Raw genomic sequence first — 23634 nt, 5'->3', positions numbered from 1 at the left:
CGATATACTACCACACCCACTTGGTCTAGATCTGGAATGAGCCAATGAATCTCGGTGTAAGCTTCCCTTTCTTGCCAAAACGAACGACTCCCTTCATTGGGGAAACTTTCACGAATACATGGCCCCCAACTTCAAATTCCAACTGTCGCTGTTAGGTATCGGCGTAACTCTTTTATCTGCTCTGGGCTGTAAGAAGTCGACGCTGGATAATGTCGATCATCTTTGAGATTGCCTGAACTAGATCTGAGCCAACCAAGCTCTTCTCGCCAATTTCTGCCCAACAAAGTGGTGCTCGACATGGGCGCCCATACAATGCTTCATTAGAAGTTGTTGTTATAAGCAAACTCGGCAGAGGGAAGATAGTCATCCTAACTATCCTTAAAATTTAGCACACACACTCGCAACATATCTTCTAATATCTAATTCACTCGTTCCGTTTGCCCCTCGGTTTATGGGTGGAACGTCGTACTGAACTTCAGTTGTACTCCCATTGCTTCTTGGATTTGAGTCCAGAATATTGACGTGAATCGAGTGTCTCTATCCGATGCTATCTCCATAGGAACTCCATGCAGTCGTACAATCTCCTTGATATATAACTTGGCTAAATCATCTACTGAGTTTGAAACTCTAACTGGGAGGAAATGAGTCAATTTCTTCAATCGGTCTACAATCACCCAACTAGAATCATGTCCCTTCCTCATCTTTGGTAATCCGAAAATAAAGTCCATAAATATGAAATCCCATTTCCATTCAGCTATGGGCATGGGCTAAAGTAAACCAAGAGGTCAACGATGCTCGACCTTGACCTGCTGGCACGTGAGACAACAAGACACAAAGTCTGCTATCTGGGCCTTCATATTGTCCCACCAATATGAACGCTTCATGTCTCTATACATGTTCGTACTACCTAGATGCATTGCGAACCTTAAATTGTGAGCGGCCTCTAAAACTTCTCTTCTCAAGTCATAATGGTTAGGGACGCATAGGCGGCCACGATATCATAAACCTCCGTCTGAGCCGACTCTCTATTCGGATTCTTCACTCTCACCTGCTTGTTCTCTCATCTTCACCAACAGTTCGTCTTCTTTCTGAGCCACAATGATTCTGTCATCAATAAGTGGTTGTACAAGAATGTGTGCGATGCTCTCGAACGGCTCCTCTACTGTAAGCTTCAATTCGAAGTCTCGCACAAACTCTACCATATTCCATTCTTACATCATCAGTGGAGCTACAAATTTTATTATCTTCTTGCAGCTCAAAGTGTCGTCCACAAGGTTAGACTTGCCAGGATGGTAGGAGACCTCAAACTTGAAGTCTTTCAAGGTTTCTATCCAATGGCGATGCCTCATATTCAGGTCTCTCTACGTGAAGATGTACTTTAGGATCTTGTGGTCGCAGAAGAGCTCGAACTCCTCTCCGTAGAGGTAATGTCTCTAGAGCTTTAATGCAAAGATGACCGCCGCTAATTTCAGGTCGTGCGTGGGGTAATTTTCTTCATGTTTCATCAACTACCGTGATGCATAGGCAATCACTCTGTCCTTTTGCATAAGAACACAACTCAAACCAACGCGAGACGCATCGGTGTATATAGTATATTTGACTCCCTGCTCTGGCAATACTAGCACGAGTGCGGATGTCAGCTTGACCTTTAATTCCTGAAAGGCTGCTTCTGCTTTCTCATTCTAGGAAAACTTAAAATCTTTTCGAGTGAGTTGCGATAACGTTCGGGCTATCTTGGAAAAGTCTTTAATGAATTGGCGATAGTAGTCGGCCAGTCCGAGAAAACTCCTTACTTCTATAACGGAACTAGGCTGCTCCCAGTCCCACACCACGGTCACCTTGGCAAGGTCCACGATAATTCCTTCCTTACACACCACGTGTCCCAGAAACTTGACTTCCTCCTTCTAGAAGTCGCATTTCCAGTATTGCGCAAACAACTGATTCTTCCTGAGAGTATCGAAGACTGTTCGCAGATGTTCTTTATGATCTTTCTGAATCTTGGAGTATATCAAAATGTCATCTATAAACATGATGACGAACCGGTATAGATACGGTCGAAACACTCGGTTCATGAGGTCCATAAACACAGTCAGTGCATTCGTAAGTCCGAATGGCATCACGAGAAACTCATAATGCCCAAAACTGGTTCTGAATGCTGTTTTCTACACATCTTCATCCCTGACGCGCAACTGATGATACCTTGACTGCAGATCAATCTTAGAGAAATATCGTGCCCCTTTCAACTTGTTAAACAAGTCAATTATCCTGGGCAGAGGGTATTATTCTTGACCATGACGTGATTCAGCCTGCGATAATCAATAGACAACCGCAGTGACCCATCTTTCTTCTTTACAAACAATACAGGTGCTCTCCAAGGAGATACACTAGGTCGTATAAAACTTGATTCCAATAGATCATCTATCTGTCTCCTCAATTCCTCCATTTCACATGGAGGCATGCGGTATGTTGGTAGGGAAATGGGCGTCGCACTAGGCACAAGGTCGATAGTAAAGTCGATCTCGCACCGAGGAGGTAGTCCAGGTATTATTCTGAACACGTCCATAAAATCTTGGGCTACAGGCATGTCTCTAAGTGTCGGATCATCAACATTCTCGAATAAGGAAGCGTAACAACTTATGCGGTAGGGCTAACTAACCTGAACTGGGAAAGTAAAGGTCGTGCCCTTAGGTCCATGTGTCGTCACCAATCGGGTTTCGTAGTCGATCTCTGCCTTCATTTCGGTGAGTCAATCCATGCCGAGGATGATGTTGTAATGATACAGCGGGGTGACGATCAGGTCAATGCACATCGTTCTGCTTCCTAGGTCTATCGAGCAACCTTTAAAAAGCTTAGTAGCATCGGAGAAGGTCCTTGTTGCAGTAAGGACTCTCACCCTAACCATAGGGAAAGTGTTTAGCCCTAAGCGCTTGACTGTAGAGTATGATGTTATCGAAATAATAGACCCAGTGCCCACCAATAGATATACAGGGGTGCCTTGAATGTGAGCAGTGACTATGAAGGCTAAAGGCACTGCAGTTACTGACTCAGATGCTTCAGCTGCAAGTGCATGTACACGTGCTTGTTGAGAATGATTGGGTTACGCTACCATAGGTCGTTGAAGCTGCCTATTAGGAGGTACGGGAGGTCTGTAGAATGGTTGTGTTGGTGGTGCGGATCGGAGGGGTGGAGCTGAAATAGCCTGTGGCAGCTGGCGGTTGATCTTCTGAGGCGGCATAAAGCCGTTGCCCTCATCTTGGTAAAACAGTAAGTATTCGTATGGCCCATCTTCCTACAGTAGGTGCACCAAGTATCCGATTGCCTTGGTTGGGTTGTTAGAGTCATTAGCCTGAGAGGCGAATCTGCACGAGGCCTCTTACCGAGGAATGGTCGGTTCGAAAAATCAGGTTGAGGCCACGGGCCCACCCGTGAATTCTATCTCCATCCTGCTCATCTCGTAGGGACATGTTCACTAGCTCAGCGTAGTTGGGAATGCTAGCGCAACACATATTCGTGCGGCTATCAAGCTGCAAACCCTCTAAAAATCATCGCATCCTCATTGGCTCGTCTGTCAGGATCAATGGAGTATATCTGGTTAGCTCCGTGAAGCGGTTCTCGTACTCGGCTACTGTCATCCCTCCTTATTGGAGGTGAAGACATTCACCCTCCTTTTCATTACGATAAGTGAGGGGGAAATACTTTCCGTGGAAACAAGTTTCAAATGAGTCCCACGTCCACACGTATCCTGCGGGGACAGTCCGTAGGATGCTGTCCCACCAAAGACTGGCCTCCTTCTCAAACATATACGTAACTAGCTCCACTTGCTCTGCTTTAGTACAGTGCAGTGGCTTTAACATCTTGGATATATGATCTAACCAATACTCTGCCTCCTCAGGTCGGTGGGTACCCACAAAAGTAGGAGGATGGAAACACTGAAAGCGCTCAAACAAGCCGCTTGTATTCATAGCCATAGCAGGCTGCATAGGTGGCATAGGCGGTACCATAGTCATGTTTTGTGTAATGGCCCCCACAATCATGCCCAATACTTGGTGTTGTTGCTGCATCAAGAACATCATCTACTCCAACCTATTAGGAGAAAAAGCCGCATGAGGCATGTGTGGCGTCGATGTACACACACGATTCTGTTCCGGAACCGGTGGTGCACAAGGTGTTGGCCCATTGGTGGGCCTAGTGGCCGGCTGTGAATCCGGCATTATCTGAAAGTTTGGGCCCAAGCTAAGGTTCGTCTAGCTATCATTCAGGGGAGGCACCCTGTCAATCGATCCGCCAAGTGCGAGACGTGCTATATTCCAAGTGTTTGTAGGAGGCATCTCCTATATACAACATAGGGTGCAACGTGTGTCAGGTTTAAAATAATATTACGCACTTTTTCAACCATTCTACACATTGCAAATAAAAAGAGCTTCATGCATTTCATTAAGCCAAAATTTGTCACAATACATATGATGTAGCATTATATGAATCATGACAGGGAATATATGTGAGCTAATTTAGCAACAGTTTTAACATTAACTATTCTAACATCCATTCAAGCCAACTAGGGCTATTACAAAGAAAATAAGAAACAGGGAAAAAACAAAGGACCAGTGCTACACAACTAGTCCGCTGACTCTGGTGAAGGTGGAGGCGCACCCTTATCCTGCATACAGAACAAGAGGGCCTTCAAGGTGTGAGATATTTTCTTTAATTTCTGTTTCAGATAGGCTTGATTCTCCTCGATCCTGGCCATGCAGGCTTTTAAGGCAGCCCGATCATGGTGGTCTTCATGTATAGCAGGAGGGCCCCCATCAGAGTCTTGGGCCTCCTCTTCTTCTCCCTGATCTTCCACTTCACTGCCTTCCTCACCACCTTCTTCACCATCACCGCTTTCTTCCTCACCTTCACTTCCCTCGTCCTCTTCACTTTCTTCTTCTATTTCATCGCTCTGCTCATCGAGTCGGGCTTGGCGTTGCCTAGGGCCAATACCCATGTTGTTGAGCGTGTTCTCACTGATAATGTGGATTGGGGCGATGTTATCCATATGGAGTTTGAAATTGAAGTGGCGGGCAATTTTACAAATAAGTCGGCCGAAAGGTAGCGAGGAGTCTTGCCTAGTAGACCGTGCAGTGCTGATTATTTGAGATAGGATAAGAGTAGGCAGACATACTTTCTCTCTTTGCCCAACTCTATACAAGAAGTCCACCATGAACTTTGTACATTCAGTGCGGTTACTCCACCTAAGATACATGTTATACGTGCATATGTGGTGGAGTAAGCGGAAGTCATTCATCATCTTAGATAAAGCGAGGCTATTTTCCCGCCTCCAACACTCAAGTTAGCCACATAGGAAACATGTTCGGCGATTTCTTTCTCGCTCACTAGCGAGACGAGTTTCACTAGCATGTACCACACCCTTCCAATTCCCATAATGCGGGCCATCACATCAATATCTACTATGGCCTCCTACCTTCCCAAAGGGATAGTAAACTGTAGAGGCTCCAACAGTGGGTTCCTTATGTGGGCATAGAAGGCTTGCACAATGCCTTCACTTGCATGAGTGTTTCCCTCGAATATGGGACCCCACCCATTTTCCAGGAGAAAGTCGATGACTAGATACGTTCCAAACAACTTCTCATCGACATGTGCTTCAAATACGACCTTGCAGTTACGGAACTTACCGAGGTCGATGCCCGCCGATAGTGATCTTTCCAATGGGATTTGAGGATCGAGGTCCCCCTTGGATCTTCGCTCTTGCTCAACACTCGCCTTCTTCGTGGTACGACGTGGTCAGTTTGGCCCGGCCTCATCCAGGGCTGCTCTCTTCTTTCCCATGAGGGAAAGGAGCATAGAGATTGAGACGATGGCGGTAACTAGCTTAAAGAGAGTCATGAAATTGGAAAAGCTTGAAAGTGAAGTAGATTTGAGGAGCTTAAGAGTTATGAGACACAAAAATGTGGATTTTCTGCTCAAATGTGGGGATATAGGGAAAATGGAGAGTAGTAAGAGGTAGTTTTGAGAGAATGGTGGTAAATGGGTGCAAAATATGGAAGAAGATGGAAGATTGATGTGAAATGTAGAAGAAAATGGAGCTTTGAATGTATGAAATGGAGATTTGAGAGGGAAAATGTGATTTTGGAGGGTTTAGAGGGCTAGGAATTGGGTGGAATGGCAAAAGGGGAGAGGAGGGGGTTCGAATGAGAGGGCCCCACAAGGTCGGCTGGTGGGCGGTGCGCCACACGCCCATGTGGTGCCACCTTGCGCCCACTGTGAAGGCGAGTGGTGCGCCACCGACCCGGCGGTGCCGCCGCCCCCTCCCTGGACTGCCAACGGTGGCTCCGCCTTGAGGCAGTTGCCACCCCCTCCCGGGGTGTTGTACATGTGCAGGGGACCCCCTGACTACCACCAAAAATTAGAATTTGGGTCCCCATGTCCGTTTGATATGTTTTCTTGGTCCTACAAGCGCATAGTCACACTTTTTGGATCGTTTCAAGTTCAGGACTTGCCGAATCTTTATTCAAACCCGTCAAATGACGGCCAAAAAGGTATTTAGATCATTTCACATGATCTAGGACGCATACCGGATAGATTATAATGGTCAATTTCACCCGTCGGTGAAACTTGGGATCTTACAGTCATTTTTACATTTTATCTCCCCCTTACTAAGTCAAAGTGTGTCAGAGTGCATCGTGTTAATCCAAATCATGCTCTGATACTAACTTGTAAAGCCCTAGATTTTGACGGTCGAGCAAGGCTCAACTCTTAAGATTCAGTGCATCACATATACAACATAGATAATTATGTTTAAATGTTGTCCATATTAGTGCATTAAACATGAGAGAGATTACACCAAATCGGTATATAATACTTTAGAGTTAATATAATTAAGCAAGAGAAAGACTGAGATAGATATATAAGGTATATGTATGTGTTTTCCAACCTCCAGAGTATAAGTATATCATCGGGCCGAACATATACATGTTTTAACTTAAAATATACAAAATAACAAAATGTAAGTGTGCGACTAATCCATGTATCCCTAAAATCCCATCGAAGCAGCATGAGGTCTTCATAGACCTGCCAGAGAGTTGAAAATAAGAGAACTCTTCCTCCTCATCTGCGAAGTCCAACTCCGTTGCATATACATCCTCATCACCTACATCTATGACAGAGTCTAGTTGGTGTTTTAAAATACCGTCCCAGAGTGGGAGTGAGTGATCAACTCAGTGGTACTATAAGGCAAAGGTTAACATGTTATCAATTCAATCAAGTAGTAATGATAAAGCAATACAACAATCACTTCCTAAATACTCTGGTTAATGTAAGAATGAAGTGCAGTAATGATGCATGCACTCGCACAAAGCTCCCTCACAAGCGACAACATCAGCCATTCGCGCATGTCCAACTCCCTAATCATGCCCTTCATCTACAAAGGCACATGCAATGTGGTGCATGGGCGTGTTAGCCGGGCTCTTAATTAGGCTTATTCATACAGCAGATTTAGGAAGCTAAGGTACCTCCCTTTATATCATTTATCAAACCGAAAGATCCATTTAAGGTCGTCAATCTTAGTTAATCACACACGATAGGCAAGTTGTAAGACATCACTCCTAATGAAAAGCAGTGGATAGGTAAGTTCGAAAGTTTATACTCAAGGTCACTATGGGGAGGCTCGTCACCTCAGCGCAGCCCAACAGCTCAAATACACTGTCCCATACCATCGTATTCAGTTCACGAGTTTGGATTGCTCACTGGTCACTACGGGGAAGCTTGTCACCCCAGCATAGACAGAAAGCTCGACCACGGTGTCCCATACCACCATACCCGGCTCATGAGTCTTAGTAGATCATGGTACCATGGCTAAAATGGACTTTTACATTGGCGAGCGTATCTTAGATTCAAGCAGTGGCATCCATACATGGTGAACATACAATAGGCTGATCGGTTTATTAGGGAAGTTCGATTGGTACGGGTACACGCTAAGGTAATTAACATGGAGTGCATAAGCACCCCTATGTCCTAACCACTGTCGACAATCGTCGTGCGACCCGGATTCGTCGAATTTTTCAGATGTGATGCGACTAATTCGGCCACTTGAACAGGGACCGTTACCAATTGCCTGGACTGCATTGTAGCCCCAATCATACTCAGATGTTGCAAATAAATACATGGGATAATCATTTCAGCATTTGACAAACAATCCAAATAAATACTTCATTTAAGCATTTTATTAAACACTTTGAACATGTTAACAAACACCTACATTTTATTCATAAATTGCGTGGAGGCAAGTATGATCATATGAAATAAATTATACATGTGTACAAGGTAATGCAAAATACTATCTTAATACCTGTAATAAGTACAAATCATCAACATTTTCTCATTCAGACAATTTATCAAACACTTAGGCTACACATAAGCAAATACATAGACTAGGCTAGTTACAACAAGTATTTTAGCAATTCCATCTACAAGGATGTCATCATGCAAATAACAATTATGAATCCTAGCTAGCTTAGTAAACATACCAAGCATAGATTATGTTTACATGTTCATTCAAACATTTCAACAAAACATAGGATTCATAGTTATACAACATAGTTCATACATGTGTAATACATCGAAATCGACATTTCTAAGATGATATGGAAGCAATCAAGTTAAACATAAATCATTAGATGACATTAAAAGCCTTGAAAACCATAACCTAAATGTTTATAGTCCACACCTTTCATTAGATTGCTAGTTTCAAACTCGGTACGAATCCTACGTTATCGAATACAGAACGACGGGTACCTAAACATTGAAATAGGTTAGCTATTTCGTTGTTTACGCTATTTGGATCCCTAAATCCAGATTAGGGTTAGGATTTCTCACCCAAATCATAGTTGAAATAGGTTGTGTAGTGAAACGGGAGAGGTGATTCAGCCCGTGGAGTAGTGGGAGTGAATCCCAACAACGATCTCCCTATCTCTCTCTCTCTCTCTCTCTCTCTCTCTCTCTCTCTCTCTCTCTCTCCCTTCTCCTCACTCTTTTCTCTTATTTTCTCTCTTCTCTCTCCTAGGGTTAGAGAAATTCGCATAAAATGGGAATGGGGTAGTTTAAGGGCTTTATATAGGCCCAGAACTAGTGTAAATGACCCCAGGGCCCTGGTATACTTAGGTTACAACCAAAGGGTGCCTGTTTCTGACAAACAGGGCCCTTAGGAAGGTTCATTTCTCACTTTCAGCGTAGGGTAGTTTCCCTGACCATGGATCTAATCCAGGTTATGATTTTGGTATAATCGGATTAGCGAATCAACTGTGGTGGACCCGTGTCAGATCAACGGTCGTTGTCGCTCGATCAGGGCCACAAGTATACAGATATGTTCAGGGAAATTTGCTTAATCCATGGGTGAAGTTTGGTCAGAAGCTGACGGTCTGAAATCTTTAATTTCGCCCCAAGAAAATGGCCTAATTCACTTAAGTTTCAATACCTTTTCTAAGGATATTCGCATTTCTCACACACTTCACTCGGGGCTCAAGTTGTGCGTTTCTAGATACTGTTTAGGCTCGATTCCCGCGATGGTTATTAAGCCTAGTAGGAGTGACATAATCTTATAGTTTCGCGGTCATCGAACTTTCGACATGCAGTCCAGGTCCGATTCGAAGTTTCAATGTGCTCCCGAGAGCAACTGGCTTTTGAGATTTCTCCTAGGTTACTAAGCAATGTTGAGTCATTGCTTTTGATAGTTTTGGGTCTTGCCATTTATATAGATAGTGGTTCAAGCTAAATCCACCTCATATTTAGTTTAGTATTTAACTAAATTTGCCTAAATTTCTATAGGATACGATCCTTAGGGATTTCTGCCTGAGGTGGTATTCGGGCCTTTGTACGGATTTTTTTGAGATGTTACAATCTACCCCCCTTAAAGAAAAATTTCATCCTTGAAATTAGTACCTTTTCGTACTCCTCGAGGATCTGAGGGTAGTTCTTATGGACTTCTGCTTCTGTTTACCAAGTTGACTCTTCGTCAGTGTGATGCATACATAATACTTTCATGAGTGGGATAGCTTTGCTGCATAGCACTCATTCCTTCCTATCAGAATACGTGTTGGTCAAAGTATATAGGTAACATCTTCACTTAGTTACACCTGCTCCCACTTGATAATATGAGTAGGATCAGGAACGTATTTCTTTAGTATCGATACATAAAATACATTGTGCACGCCTGCAAGTGGTGTGGGCAAAGCAAGGCGATATACTATCACACCCACTCAGTCTAGAATCTGGAATGGGCCAATGAATCTCGGCGTAAGCTTTCCTTTCTTGCCAAAATGAAAGACTCCCTTCATTGGGAAAACTTTCACAAATACGTTGTCCCCAACTTTAAATTTCAACTATCGCCATCGGGTATCGGCGTAACTCTTTTGTCTGTTCTGCGCTGTAAGAAGTCGACGCCTGATAATGTTGATCTTCTTTGAGGTTACTTGAACTAGATCTGGGCCAACAAAGCTCTTCTCGCCAACTTCTGCCCAACAATGTGGTGCTCGACATGAGCGCCCATACAATTCTTCGTAGGGAGTCATGCCAAGCTCGCTTGGAAGCTGTTGTTATAAGCGAACTTGGCATAGGGGTGACAATCATCCCAACTGTTATTGAAATCAAGCACACATGCTTACAACATATCTTCTAATATCTGATTCACTCGTTTCGTCTGCCCATCAGCCTGTGGGTGGAATGCAGTACTGTACTTCAGTTGTACTCCTATTGCTTCTTAGATTAGAGTCCAAAATATAGACATGAATCGCATGTTTCGATCTAACATAATCTCCATAGGAACTCCATGCAGTCATATAATCTCCTTAATATACAACTTAGCTAAATCATCTACTGAGTTTGAAACTCTAATCGGGAGGAAATGAGTCGATTTCGTCAATCGGTCCACAATCACCTGAATGGAGTCATGCCCCTTCCTCGTCTTTGGTAACCCAGAAATGAAGTCCATAGATATGAAATCCCATTTCCATTCAGCTATGCGCATGGGCTGAAGTAAACTAGGAGGTCGGTGATGCTCGACCTTGACCTGCTGGTACGTGAGACAACGGGACATGAAATCTGCTATCTGGGCCTTCATGTTATCCCACCAGTACGGACGCTTCATGTCTCTATACATCTTCATACTACCTAGATGCATTGCCAACCTTGAATTGTAAACGACCTCTAAAACTTCCTTTCTCAAGTCATGATGGTTCGGGAGGCATAGGCGGCCACGGCATGTTAAACCTACATCCGAGCTAACTCTCCATTCGGATTCTTCACTCTCACCTGCCCGTTCTCTCATCTTCACCAATAGTTCGTCTTTTTTCTGAGCCACAATGATTCTATCATCAATAAGTGGTTATACATGGATGTGTGCGACGATCTCGCACGACTCCTCTACTATAAGCTTCGGTTCGAAGTCTCGCACAAACTCTACCATATTCCATTCTTTCATCATCAGCAAAGCTGTAAATTCTATTGTCTTCTTGCGGCTCAGAGTGTCGGCCACAAGGTTGGACTTGCCAGGATGGTAGGAGACCTCAAACTTAAAGTCTTTCAAGGTTTACATCCAATGTTGTTGTCTCATATTCAGGTCTCTCTGCGTGAAGATATACTTGAGGTTCTTGTGGTCGCAAAAGAGCTCGAACTCCTCTCCATAGAGGTAATGTCTCCAGAGCTTTAATGTGAAGATGACCGCCGCTAATTTCAGGTCGTGCGTAGGGCAGTTTTCTTCATGTTTCCTCAACTACCATGATGCATAGGTAATCACTCTATCCTTTTACATAAGAAAACAACCCAAACCAATGCGAGACGCATCGGTGTATATATTATATTTGACCCCCTACTCTGGCAATATTAGTACGGGTGCGGACATCAGCTTGTCCTTTAATTTCTGAAAGGCTGCTTCTGCTTTCTCATTCCAAGAAAACTTAAGATCTTTTTGAGTGAGTTGCGATAATGGTCGGGCTATCTTGGAAAAGTCTTTAATGGATCGGTAATAGTAGTCGGCCAGTCTGAGAAAACTCCTCACTTTTGTAACGGAACTGGACTGATGCCAATCCTGCACCGCGGTCACCTTGGCAAGGTCCACAACAATTCCTTCCTTGGACATCACGTGTCCCAGAAACTTGACTTCCTCCTTCCAGAAGTCGCATTTCCAGTATTGCGCAAACAACTGATTCTTCCTAAGAGTATCGAAGACTACTCACAGGTGTTCTTCATGATCTTTCTGACTCTTAGAGTATATCAAAATGTCATCTATAAATACGATGACGAACCGGTACAGATATGGCCGAAACACCTGGTTCATGAGGTCTCTGAACACAGCCGGTGCATTCGTAAGTCCGAACAACATCACGAGAAACTCGTAGTACCCAAAACTAGTTCTGAATGCTGTTTTCTGCACGTCTTCATCCCTGACACGTAACTGATGATGCCCTGACTGCAGATCGATCTTAAAAAAATATCATGCCCCTTTCAACTGGTCAAACAAGTCATCTATCCTGGGCAGAGGGTACTTGTTCTTGACCATGCCGTGATTCAACCTGCGATAATCCATACACAACTGCAGCGACCCATCTTTCTTCTTTACAAATAATACAGGTGCTCCTCAAGGATATACGCTAGGCTATATAAAACCTAATTCCAATAGATCATCTATCTGTCTCCTCAATTCCTCCATTTCACACAAAGGCATGCAGTATGTTGGTAGAAAAATGGGCGTCACACTAGGCACAAGGTTGATAGTAAAGTTGATCTCGCACCGAGGAAGTAGTCGAGGTATCGTTCTGAATATGTCCATGAAATCTTAGACTACAGGCGTATCCCCAAGTGTCGGATCATCAGCATTCTCCAATAAAGAAGCGTAACAACTTATGCGGTAGGGCTAACTGACCTGAACTGGGAAAGTGAAGGTTGTGCCCTCGGGTCCATATGCCGTCACTAGTTGGGTTTCGCAGTCAATTTCTGCCTTCATTTCGGTGAGCCAATCCATGCCGAGGATGACGTCGTAATGATACATCGAGGTCAGATTAGGTCAATGCACATCATTCTGCTTCTTAAGTCTATCGGGTAACTTTTACAAAGCTTAGTAGCATCGAAGAAGGTCCCTGTTGTGATAAGGACTCTCACCCCAACCATAGGGATAGTGTTCAGCCCTAAGTGCTTGACTGCAGAGTACAATATTATCTAAATAGTGGACCCGGTGTCCACCAATAAAAATACAGGTGTACCTTGAATGTGAGCAGTGACTTTGAAGGCTAAAGGCACTGCTGTTGCTGACTCAGATGCTTCAACTGCAAGTGCATGTACACGTGCTTGTTCAGAATGATTGGGTTGCGCTGCCATAGGCCGTTAAGGCGGCCTATTTTGAGGAATGGGAGGTCTGTAGAATGGTTGTGTTGGTGGTGTGGATCGTAGGGGTGGAGCTAAAATAGCCTGTGGTAGCTGGCGATTGATCTTCTGAGGTGGCATAAAGTCGTTGTCCCTCATCTTGGTAAAACAATAAGTATCCGTATGGCCCATCTTCTTACAGTAGCTGCACCAAGTATCCAATCACCTTGGTTGGGCCATTGGAGCTATTAGCCTGGGAGGCGAATCTGCACGAGGCCTCTTGCCGAGGAAAGGTTGTTTCGACAAATCAGGCAGAGGCCTCGGGCCCATAGGTATACATGCCCGTGACATTCTGTCTCTATCCTGCTCAGCTCGCAGGGACATGTTCACTAGCTCAACATAGTTGGGAACGCTAGCGCAATACATCTTTGTGCGGCTATCAGGCCGCAAACCCTCTGAAAATCGCTGCATCCTCATTGGCTCGTTTATCAGGATCAATGGAGCATATCTAGCTAACTCTGTGTAGTGGTTCTCGTACTCGGCTACTGTCATCCCTCCTTGTCGGAGGTGAAGAAATTCACCCTCCTTTTTATTACGATAAGTGAGGGGGAAATACTTTTCATGGAAATAAGTTTCAAACGCGTCCCATGTCCACACGTATCCTACGGGGATGGTCTGTAGGATGCTGTCCCACCAGAGACTAGCCTCCTTATCAAACATATACGTAACTAGCTCTACCTGCTCTGCTTCAGTACAGTGTAATGGCTTTAGCATCTTGGATATACGATATAACCAATACTCTGCCTCCTCAGGTCAGTGGGTGCCCGCAAAAGTATGAGGACGAAAACGCTAAAAGCGCTCAAACAAGCCGCTTGTATTCATAGCCACAACAGGCTACATAGGTGGCATAGGCGGTACTGTAGCCATGTTCTAGGCAATGGCCCCCGCAATCATGGCCAATACTTGCTGTTGTTACTGCATCAGGAGCATCATCTACTCCAACCTATCAGGAGGAGAAGCCGCCTGAGGCATGTGTGGCGTCGACGTAGACGCACGGTTCTGTTCCAAAACCGGTGGTGCATAAGGTGTTAACCCATTGGTGGGGCCAGTGGCCGGCTGTGAATCCAGCATTGTCTCAAAGTTCGGGCCCAAGCTAAGGTCCGTATGGCTATCGTTCAGGGGAGGCATCCTGTCAATCAATCCACCAAGTGCGAGACATGCTATATTCCGAGTGTTTTTAGGAGGCATCCCCTATATACTCACTTTTCGAACCATTATACACATTGCAAATAAAAAGAACTTCATGCATTTTACTAAGCCAAAATTTGTCACAATACATATGATGTAGCATTACATGAATCATGACAGAGAATGCATGTGAACTAATTTAGCAACAATTTTAACACTAACTATTCTAACATCCATTCGAGCCAACTAGGGTTATTACAAAGAAAACAAGAAACAGGGAAAAAAACAAAGGACCAGTGCAACACAACTAGTCCGCTGACTCTGGTGAAGGTGGAGGCGCACCCTTATCCTGCATACAGCACAGGAGAGCCTTCAAAGTGCGTGACATTTTCTTAAACTTCTGTTTCAGATGGGCCTGATTCTCCTCGATCCTAACCATGCGGGCTTCTAAGGCAGCCCGATCATGGCAGTCTTTAGGTGTAGTAGGAGGGCCCCCATCAGAGTCTTGGGCCTCCTCTTCTTCTCCCTGATCTTCCCCTTCACTACCTTCCTCACCACTTCCTTCTTCACCATCACCGCTTTCTTCCTCACCTTCACTTTCCCCATCCTCTTCACTTTCTTCTTTTATTTCGTTGCTCTGCTCATCGAGTCGGGCTTGGCGTTGCCTAGGGTCAATGCCCATGTTGTTGAGCGTATTCTCACTGATAATGTGGATTGCGGCGCCGTTATCCATATGGAGTCTGAAACTGATGTGGCAGGCAATTTGCAAATAAGTCGGTCGAAAGGTAGCGAGGAGTCTTTCCTAGTAGACCATGCAGTGCTGATTATTTGAGATAGGGTAAGAGTAGGCAGGCATACTTTCTTTCCTTGCCCGACTCTATACAAGAAGTCCACCATGAACTTTGTACATTCAGTGCGGTTACTCCACCTAAGATATACGTTATACGTGCATATGTGGTGGAGCAAGCGGAAGTTGTTCGTCATCTTAAATGAAGCGAGGCTATTTCCTCGCCTCCAACGCTCAAGTTAGCCGCATAGGAAACGTGTGCGGCGACTTCTTTCTCGCTCACTAGCGAGACGAGTTTCACTAGCATTTACCACACCTCTTTCAATTTCCATAATGCAGGCCATCACGTCCACATCTACTATGGCCTCTTGCCTTCCTAAAGGGATAGTAAACTGGAGAGGCTCCAACAGTGGGTTCCTTATGTGGGTATAGAAGGCTCGCACAGCACCTTCACTTGCGTGAGCATTTCCCTCGAATATGGGACCCCACCCATTTTCTAAGAGAAAGTCGATGACCAGATACGTTCCAAACAACTTATCATCGACATGTGCTTCAAATACGACATTGCGGTTATGAAAATTACCGAGGTCGATGCCCACCGGTAGCGATCTTTCCAATGGGATTTAAGGATCGAGGTCCCGCTTGGATCTTCACTCTCACTCGACACTTGCCTTCTTCGTGATACGACATGGTCGGCTCAACCCGGCCTCATCCGGGGCCGCTCTCTTCTTTCCCATGAGGGAAAGGAGTGTAGAGATCGAGAAGATGGCGGTAACCAGCTCAAAGAGAACCATGGAATTGGAAAAGCTTGAAAGTGAAGTAGATTTGAGGAGCTTGAGAGTTATGAGACATAAAAATGTGGATTTTCTGCTCAAATGTGGGGATGTAGGGAAAATGGAGAGTAGTAAGAGGTAGTTTTGAGAGAATGGTGGTAGGTGGGTGCCAAATGTGGAAGAAGATGGAAGGTGGATGCGAAATGTAGAAGAAAATGGAGCTTTGAATGTATGGAAAGGAGATTTGAGAGGCAAAATGTGATTTTGGAGGGTTTAGGGGGCTAGGATTGGGTGGAACAGAAAAAGGGGAGAGGAGGGGTTTCAAATGAGGGGTCCCACCGTGGGAGGGCCCCACACAGTCGGCCGGTGGGCGGTGCACTGCGCTCCCCCGCGATGCCGTCATGCGCTCGCTACGAAGGCAAGCGGTGCGCCGCCGACGGAGCAATGCCGCCGCCGCCCCCTTCCTGGACTGGCGGCGGTGGCTCTGCCCTGGGGTGGTGGCCACCCCCTCCCGGGGTGTTGTACATGTGCGGGGGACCCCCTGTGCCCCACCAAAAATTGAGATTTGGGTCCCCATATCCGTTTGATATATTTTCTCGGTCCTACAAGCGCCTATTGACGCTTTTTGGACAGTTTCGAGTTCAGGACGTGCCGAATCTTTATTCAAACCCGTCAATTGACAGCTAAAAGGTAATAAGATCATTTCACATGATCTCGCATGGTACAGGCTAGATTACAATGGTCAATTTTACCTGTCGGTGAAACTTGGGATCCTACGGTCATTTCTACATTTCATCTCCCCCTTCCTAAGTCAAAGTGCATTAGAGTGCGTCGTGTTAATCCAAATCATGCTTTGATACCAACTTGTAATGCCCCAGATTTCGAGGGTCGAGCAAGGCTCAACTTCCGAGATCCAACACATCACTTATTCAATATAGATAATGATGTTTAAATGTTGTCCATATTAGTGCATTAAACATGAGAGGGATTACACTAAATCGGCATACCACACTCCAAAGTTAAGGTAATTATGCAAGCGAAAGACTGAGATAGATATATAAGGTATATGTATGTGTTTTGCAACCTCCGGAGTACAAGTATATCACCGGGCCGAACATATACATGTTTTAACTTAAAATATACAAAATGACAAAATGTAAGTGTGCGACTAATCCATGTATCCCTGAAATCCCATCGAAGCAGCACGAGGTCTACATAGACCTGACAGAGAGCTGAAAATAAGAGAACTCTTCCTCCTCATCTACGAAGTCCAACCCCGCTACATATACATCCTCATCACCTGCATCTATAATAAAGTCTGGTTGGTGTTTTAAAACCCCATCCCAGAGTGGGAGTGAGTGATCAACTCAGTGGTACTATAAGGTAAAGGTTAACATGTTATCAATTCAATCAAGCAATAATGATAAAGCAATATAACAATCACTTCCTAAATACTCTGGTTAATATTAGAATGAAGTGCAGTAATGATGCATGCACTCACACAAAGCTCCCTCACAAGTGAAAATATCAGCTATTCACCCATGTCCAACTCCTTAATCATGCCCTTCATCCACAAAGGCACAAGCAATGCGGTGCATGGTCATGTTAGCCGGATTCTTAATTAGGCTTATTCATATAGTAGATTTGGGAAGCTAAGGTACCTCCCTTTATATCATTTACCTAATGGAAAGATCCATCTAGGGTCATTAATCCTAGTTAATCACACATGATAGGTAAGTTATAGGACATCACTCCTAATGAAAAGCAATGAATAGGTAAGTTCGAAAGTTTATACTCGAGGTCACTACGGGGAGGCTCGTCACCTCAGCGCAGATCGACAGCTCGAATACAGTGTCCCATACCACCGTATTCGGCTCACGAGTTTAAGTTACTCACTAGTCACTATGGGGAGGCTCGTCACCCCAGCGTAGGCCGACAGTTCGACCACGGTCTCCCATACCACCATGCTCGGCTCATGAGTCTTAGCGGATCGTGGTACCATGATTAAAATGGGCTTTTACACTAGTGGGGGTATCTTAGATTCAAGCAGTGGCGTCCAGACATGGTGAACATACAATAAGCCGAACGGTTTGTTAGGGAAGTTCGATTGGTACGGGCACACGCTAAGGTTATCGACATAGAGTGCATAAGCACCCCTTGTGGCCTAACCACTGTCGACAATCGTCGTGCGACCCAAATTCGTCAAATTTTTTCGATGTGACGTGACTAATTCGGCCACCTGAACAGAGACTGTTACCGATTGCCTAGACTGGATTGTAGCCCCAATCTTACTAAAATGTAGTGGATAAATACATGGGATAATTATTTCAGCATTTGACAGACAATCCAAGTAAATACTTCATTTGAGCATTTTATCAAATACTTTGAACATGTTAACAAACACCTGCATTTTATTCATAAATTGCATGGAGGCAAGTATGATTACATGAAATAAATTATACATACATATAAGGTAATGAAAAATACTATCTTAATACCTGTAATAAGTACAAATATCAACATTTTCTCATTCAGAAAATTTATCAAACACTTAGGCTACACATAAGCAAATACATAAACTAGGCTAGTTACAACAAGTATTTTAGGAATTCCATCTACAAGGATGTCATCATGCAAATAATAATCATGAATCCTAGCTTAGTAATCATAACAAGCATAGATCATGTTTACATGTTCATTCAAACATTTCAATAAACACATAGGATGCATAGTTATACAACATAGTTCATACATTTGTAATACATCGAAATCGGCGTGTCTAAGATGATATGGTAGCAATCAAGTCAGACATAAATCATTAGCTGACATTGAAAGCCTTGAAAACCATAACCTAAATATTTATAGTCCACACCTTTCATCGGATTGCTCGTTTCGAACTCAGTTCGAATCCTACATTCCCGAATACAGAACAACGAGTACCTAAACATTGAAATAGGTTAGCTATTTCATTGTTTACACTATTTGGATCCCTAAATCCAGATTAGGGTTAGGATTTCTCACCCAAATCATTTTTGAAATAGGTTGTGTAGTGAAACGGGAGGTGATTCAGCCCGTGGAGCAGTGGGAGTGAATCCCAGCAACGATCTCCCTCTATCTCTCTCTTCTCCTCACTCTTTTCTTCTCTTTTCTCTCTTCTCTCTCCTAGGGTTAGAGAAATTCGTATGAAATAGGAATGAGGTGGTTTAAGGGCATTATATAGGCCTAGAACTGGTGTAAACGGCCCCATGGCCATGGTATACTTAGGTTACAGCCAAAGGGGGCCTGTTTCTGACAAACAGGGCCCTTAGGAAGGTCCATTTCTCACTTACAACATAGGGTAAGTTCCTTAACCATGGATCTAAGCCAGATTATGATTTTGGTATGATCGGATTAGCGGATCGACCGTGGCAGACCCTTGTCAGATCAACAATCGTTGTCGCTCGATCAAGGCCACAAGTATACAGATATGTGTAGGGAAATTTTCCTGATCCAGGGGTAAGGTTTAGTCAGAAGCTGACGGTCTGAAATCTTCAATTTAGCCCGCAAGCGAATGACCCAATTCACTTAAGTTTCAATACCTTTTCTAAGGATATTCGTGTTTCTCACACACTTCACTCAAGGCTCAAGCTGTGCGTTTCTAGACACTGTTTGGTCTTGATTCCCGCAATGTTTGTCAAACCCAGTAGGACTGACATAATCCTATAGTTCCGCGGTCATCGGACTTTCGACGTGCGGTCTAGGTCTGATTCATAGTTTCAGTGTGCTCCCGAGAGCAACTGGCTTTTGGGATTTCTCCTAGTTTACTAAGTAGTGTTGAGTCATTGCTTTTGATAGTTTTAGGTCTTGCCATTTGTATAAATAGTGGTTCAAGCTAAATCCACTGCCTACTTAGTTTAGTATTTAACTAAATTCATCTAAATTTCTACAGGATACGATCCTTAGGGATTTCTACATGAGGTGGTACTCGGGCCTTTGTACGGATTTTTCTGAGATGTTACATGAACACTGCAGAACAACCTTCTTGTGACCTTTATAGAGGGCACGTGCATGTGCATGGTTCCATACGGTCAAATGGGTTTGACTAGTTCGATCCCCTCTGCATGATGAATAGCTTGGATCATCATCGTGGGCCATGATGGTGGCCCACAAGGATTTGTCCGCAACCATTGTTTCACAGGGCGATTACAAAATCCATTTTTTTGAATTTGAGAGGTCAGCAGTTGCTGATCGGTTTGACTGGATTTGGTGCACTGCGCGTGCTTCTCTTGTGGTGTGCACGTGCACTGCAGGATGGGTCCACCGTGATGAATCTTGGAAATCCGTTTCGTTCATCCACTTCCCAATCTAATTTAAATGGTTGAGTTAAAAATTGAGGCATATCCAGAGATTAGGTGGGCCCTAAATTGGTGATTGTGTGTCTGATCTTCCCATTATGCTACTTCCATAAAGATCCAATGGCTGAAATTTTATGTGTATGGTTACTTTATGATCCTCATGCCAAATATAAAGTTTTGTGCCTAATGGATAGTGGGAACCCTATGATCTTGCATTCAGGATGATTCTCAAGCTTCTTTATCTTCAATCACTTGATTTTCTCGGATCTTTGGCATGTGAATTCTTCAATCTCGATCTCCTAAGATCTCTCCCTTGCCTTGGTAATTCTCGAGCATCAAATCTTATGCTTTTACCCTTTTCAGTCCAAGCTCTTAAATTCACCTTGCAATAAAAACATGATTAGAATAAAAGTTTAAGCATTATCATGTACATAAAACCAAGTAATAACTGGGGTCTAATATGCAATATTTGACCCTCAACAAGTTTTTAGAGAGTTTTCAATTTTATTAAAGATTTATAAATTATTTTTTCTTTTAGATCTTTTCTATTTGCATTTATTTCTTTCTTGTTGCTTTTCTATTTTACAATTTAATTATGTTTTTCTAAGTTCCCTCTAGCCCAAGCTAGAAGGGAAGCACATTAGTTTAATGTTTTCATAGTTATGATGATTGATTGTTTCAATGATGAGAAGAATGGTGAATGCATGTTATCACTTGTTTGGTTTAGTTTTTTATCCTCATGTGAGATCCATATGTTTCCATCATATGAGATCCACATTGATGGATAGGCTTACCCTGGATCAATTAGATTTCCTAGATAGGAGAAGTTCTCAACCTGCTACATTTCTTTAATATTCATTACCTCATGGATATTGAATTCTTAAAATCACTGGCGCTTGAGAATATATATCAATGGTGCAAATCCATAATTTTCTAATCTTTTATATCATTTATTTAAAGTGTTTAAATTATTTTATTTTCTGATTAGGCCGACCATAGTGCTCGGATCCTAGTTGTGTTATCCAAGTCATCATGATTTTGGAACATTAACCTATGTGTGGAACTTTGAAGCTTAGGTGTTGTTTTAATTCAGTTGAATTACATCCATTCAAAACTCCCAGAATCAAATCATCAGTTTAGTTTTTATTACTTAGTTTGTTTTGCATATGATTTTCTCCTTCTTACAATTTATCTCCCTATAGGATTAACCCTGTATTCACAGGATATTACTTATGAACCTCTGCACTTAGAGGCAAGCAACCAGAGAACATCTTTTCGATTAAAGGCTAGGGAAACCTCATCTGTTCAATGGCTTCGAGAAGCCTTCAAACTCATCTCAGATGCTCAAAAGGAATCACGTGGAGAGCATTTGGAAGGTTCTTGGTGTTGGATCGAAGTTCTCATGGGAGAACTCGGTGACGTGCGAAATATCATGCGAAATTGAACATTCCTAAAACCACCAGTCTTTTGATCATGACTTTCTAAAACAGGGGCCCCACAAGGTGTTTGTGTCCCATCCAGTCCATCCAAAAGGCATGGATCATCAGATACGGCCATCAATCAAAAATCGCTATGAACAACTGTTGAGGGTCAAATATTGCATATTATACCCCATTTATATCTTAGTTTTATGAACATAATACTGCTTAATGTCTTCTTTTACTCATGTTTGAGTTGCAAGGTGAATTTATGAGCTTAGATTGGAAAAGGTGTTAAAAGCATGGATTTGACACTTAAAGTCACCAATGCAAATAATGGATCTTAGGAGACAAAGATTGAAGATTTTAAGGTCTCAAGATTTAAGAAAACCAAGTGAAAAAGAAAAGAAGTCGAAAGAATAAGTGCAGAATTCACATTGATTGTGTCATCGATCACCGTTCGATGACATCGAGACTACCATTCGATGACATCGAACACAGGTCGATGACATCGAATTTATGAAAGAAAATCAAGTTGGTCGCTGGACAAATTGAAGATACTTTTCGATGACTCAAGGACTTATTCGATGACTCAAAGTTTTGCTCGATGGCATCGAAGCCAGTTCGATGACATCGAATTTTTTGTGGATTTTCGACAAAACTCGCTGGACACATTAGGCACAATGTTCAATTACTCGAAGGCCTCCTTGATGACATTGAAGGCATCTTCGATGACATCGAATTTATTGAAGAAATTGAATTAACTTGCTGGACTGTTTTGGACACATTATCGATTCCTCGAACAACGCTCAATGACATCGAAGGCCTTTTCGATGATATCAAAGGTAGGTTCGATGACATGGAAGGTTACAGAGTCCGGATGAAGTTACAAAAGCACAGAAAAAGCATGTACAAATGGCACCTTTGATGACATCGAACGAATCGCACGAAGTTACGCGAAGTGCGTAAATTTGAGGTAGTTTTCAGATTTTTCCAAGGGAGTGTGAAAAGAGGTGTTAAACAACTATAAATAGGAGTATCCAGGGCATCCTTGGGCATCTATCTAGGGTTTAGAGGAGTGAAGCACAAGGGCGGATAGCCGTCGCCAAGCATTTTTTTTCTTTCTTCCTTAGTATTTCATGCTTTCTTCTATGGTTTTAGATCCAATCATGTCTATAATTGGCTAAACCTCTTAGCTAGGGCTAAGAGGTGAAGCTTATAGCGTGATGAGATATTTCTATTGCTTTGATTCATGTTTATGTTGAATTCTCTTTAATTCTATTTTGATATTTAAGGAATACTTTTAGTTCTTAATCGTTTGTTGTGACTCAAGTTACAATAGATCTACAATAGCTTTGAGTATCTTCTTTTCATGTATTGAGATTGTGAAATTAGGAAATCCTTTTGTTCACCATCATCCCTTAGGTATAGTTGGATTATGAAATTCTTTCTAATCTTCATGATTCTCCTATGTTTGATTGTGGAATTGGTATATCCTATTGTTTGCAATTATCTCCTGTGCATGGCTAGGTGATGGAATCACTTCCAATCCTCACAACTTTCATCAATTGAGAATTTGGTCAAAGGAAGTTCAGATTTAATTTTATTGAGATATCTTCTAACTGGATAGGATAGGACTCCGATTCCAGTTATGTCCTTGAATCAAGCATAGATCTCCCTGATTGCTACAAGTGGATCCTTGGAAACCCTAGTTCCCACCTTTAAATTTACAAGTTTTAGTTAAATAATTCACAATTACTTTCTTTACACTTTCAGATTTAGGT

The sequence above is a fragment of the Magnolia sinica genome, chromosome 4 (assembly GCF_029962835.1).
Source record: "Magnolia sinica isolate HGM2019 chromosome 4, MsV1, whole genome shotgun sequence".
NCBI classification, from domain to species: Eukaryota; Viridiplantae; Streptophyta; class Magnoliopsida; order Magnoliales; family Magnoliaceae; genus Magnolia; species Magnolia sinica.
The sequence above is the reverse complement of the archived record's forward strand: the minus strand, read 5'-3'. Positions refer to the sequence as shown.